A 3,355-nucleotide genomic window follows, 5' to 3' on the forward strand; every position below is an offset into this window, starting at 1 on the left:
TGGTAGGAGATAGGATTCAAATCTAGTCTTGTTTCAGCTCGTAACTATCACACCAAGACAAATCATTGGGAAACAACTAAATACACATCAAGAGGGGAGTGGATCAGTCCATTCTGATCATGTGGCAATTGTGTGTCACACTGTGATGGGAGCTGGAAATACCATAGTGGGCACAAAGACATGGACCTTTCTAGTTCCTAAGTGCTGGATATAGGCACTGTGGGATATAAACCAGGGAAAAGGAAGGAGGGAGTCAGGGAAAGCTGCCAAAGGTAAAATTAAATTGTTATATCCATAAAATGGGCAAAATTAATCTATGGTGACAGAAGTTGATATTTTCGATAATATTTTAATTGTAGTATTATAAATAAAAAGTACAGTTGTAAAAATAAAATAAATTAAAATAAAGATTCTGACTACCGTGTAGAGATCTGGAGGGCTGGGGTATCCGTGTGGATGTTCAGAACCCAAGTCCAGTGCTCTATTAGAACTATCTCTTGAGAGGTATCTTCCTATTAAACAAATACATCACTTATTTGGATATTTTTCTCCAGCACCATTACCATTGTTAAATATTGCCTGGCACACTACTGTGCACACAGAAGAAAATCAATAAATGCTGGGTGAATAAATGAATATATTGCTTCCATGTAATTTTTAAAACTATGCTGCCAAAAGATGCCATCCATAGATCTCTTTGACTTATATTTCCCTTCCATGGAATATCAGTTATTTTTCTTTGCCTGTCTCTTCTCCCATTTAAGGAAAATGTATCTTAGATTTTGTCAACCCACAACAGTGAAGAGATTTCTGTAACATACAGAGGAACACTTTAGGAAAAGTGGAAGGAAGAAAAGGGATTCTGTATTCTCAAATAGTTGTTTAATCTAAGAAGGACTTACATGATTCAAAGGGTTATGTGAACTCTGAATTGGGGTGATGAGGGGAAAGAAAGAGAAGCAAAATACTACAGGTGTGAGGAAGAAGTAACCAGGGAGTGTGGAATGAAATAACTCAACAGGATGACATGTAGGAAGACATACAAACACACAGATACATACAAGGCCCACACAGATAAAACGTGCAAACAAGTATGCACATGTCTGCATGGGCCTGCGTATTGACACAAATCTGCAGGTGTACGAACCCATCAGCAGTCGGAACAGTTACTACACATGTGAAACAGCCAAGCCCCTAGCCAGGTGCAGAAGAAAGCTGGGATTCCCTATGAAAGTTCATATGCATACCTGTGGGTGCATGAGTGTTTCAGGTGATTCTCAATACTTACAGCAAAACTCAACACAAGCAAATGACACGAGGCATCTTTTTTTTCTACTTAGAATATACTGAAATCTCATCTTCAAATGAAATATGGTCCAGTAGCTTTTGTCATGTGAGTTCCTAATTCATCACGTTACATGTGATTCATTTACAAGGAATAACTGACTTAGATACCAATTAATCATTTTAGGAAAAGACCTCAACACATTAATTTGGTGGGAAAATGTTTAGAAAGCACCTTACATAAATACTCTTACATCTCCTTCTCAGTGGATGATGTCCTGACCACCCACACACACTTAACAGTGTGTCAAAAACTATTATCCTTGTTTTTACCTTCCCACACATAATTCTATCCCTTCTTCCCCTAAGCTTGTTTTTCAGGTTGTAAAAAGATTGGAACATAATGTCTATTTCTATTAGCTTTGAAGACTAAACTAATAAGATATACTTCCAGCTGAGAAAGTATATTTTAGAAGTTTGTGTTCATGGTTTATAATAATGAAATCAAGAAGACCGGATCACTTGAAATGGATTTACATTAAAGAAATTCTTTTTTTCACAAAGGAAATGTCTTGTACACATTAGTTTGTGGGAATCTTTCAGCATATGAGACAGTCATACATTTACCAAAGGCTTTGAATTTTTCAGGATATTTAATGAAATATCAATAGTATATAAGACTGAGACATATTTTGACTTCCATATGTACAGATTAAACCGTGAGTCTAAAATGTTAACTAAATTAACAAAGTCTCTCTGAACAGAATTCCTATTAATTCCTATTAATAAGCCCAGATCTGTAAGGAATGTAGTCTTTCAGTACTGAGCCTGTGATGGCAGGACCTAACAAAAGAAGAGGAAGATACCTCTAGTGCACGTTTCCCAAGTCCCTTTCAGGGATCACTTGTCTCCCTGAGCAAAATGTTTCAATTGCCTGAGACACGAAGCAACTGCAACAACAACAAAAAAAGGCTTCCTGATTGTTTTAATCCACATAACACACACTATGCATTTTATCCTGGGAAGTGTGTGGGAGGGGGGCTTCCAATTAGGACTTTCTGATGATGAAGAAAAACACCAACTCTGACTTACCTAAGAACACTAAGGAAATTCTGGAAGAACTGAACACCAGGCAGCTACAAGCCAAGGAAAGCCGAAGATTACTAGGAAACACCAGAAAGGGAAAAAGCAAGACAAGATTTTCCCCTACAGCATTCCCAGGCACCATGCCACAGCCAACACCAGAATTTCCAGCCTCTAGACTCCAGAACTAAGAAGATAAATTTCTGTTTTTTATAGTCATCAGACACAGCTACTATAGCCCCAGGCGCCTGAGCCCACCCTCAGCAGTAGCGCTGTGGCCCAGTGGAACACCTACAACCACAACCTCATGGCAGAGGGCAACTGTCACCACATGGCCATCGTGGGCTCTAAGGACTTGTCCTCCACTGGGGCTGCCTTGCGGGGAAAACCTTCGCCAACCTGATGCCAGCTGAGATTGGTGTACTGGTTGGCAAAGACCTGTACACTTGGGTGCCAGAAATGTTCTGTTATCCGGGACTCACTGCTGCAGGGCAGGGAATTTACAGTGGATCTTCATAGCAAGAGCACCGGCGGAACTCCCACTTTCATCACTGCCACCATGACTGCAAAGATGCTAGTCCTGCTGATGGGCAAAGCAGGTGTCCATGGTGGTATGATCAACAGGAAATGCTCTGAAATAGCCTCCCCGCTGCGGCATTCCTAGTACTGACCTCATCTGTCCTTTTCTGCTACCATTCCCCACTGCTTTTGCACCCCTCTCCTTCCCATACACACACATATACCATTTTATTTGGGGGGGCATTACATTATACCCCTTATTGTTGCCAAAACCACATGGGGTGAGGGCTAGAGCTGGATGGACAGACACCTGCCCTTACCCATACCCCTCCTATGTGTGGTTGGAAAACTTTTCTGTTTTGGGGTCTTGTTTTGTTTTCCAAATAAAAAAAGATTCTACTAAAAAATAAACAAAGTCATCAAATTAAGTGGCAAGTTATTAAGGCAGTCCTAGGAAACTAATATGTTA

At 40.1% G+C, this 3,355-nt stretch overlaps 1 pseudogene; it reads left to right on the forward strand.

Annotated features, from left to right (window-relative positions):
* The first annotated feature begins 1,107 nt into the window (after positions 1-1,107).
* LOC103672790 lies at positions 1,108-3,031 on the forward strand (annotated as a pseudogene).
* Positions 3,032-3,355: the final 324 nt, after the last annotated feature.

This window comes from Ursus maritimus, unplaced genomic scaffold (assembly GCF_017311325.1).
Source record: "Ursus maritimus isolate PB19 unplaced genomic scaffold, ASM1731132v1 scaffold_8, whole genome shotgun sequence".
Classification (NCBI taxonomy): Eukaryota; Metazoa; Chordata; class Mammalia; order Carnivora; family Ursidae; genus Ursus; species Ursus maritimus.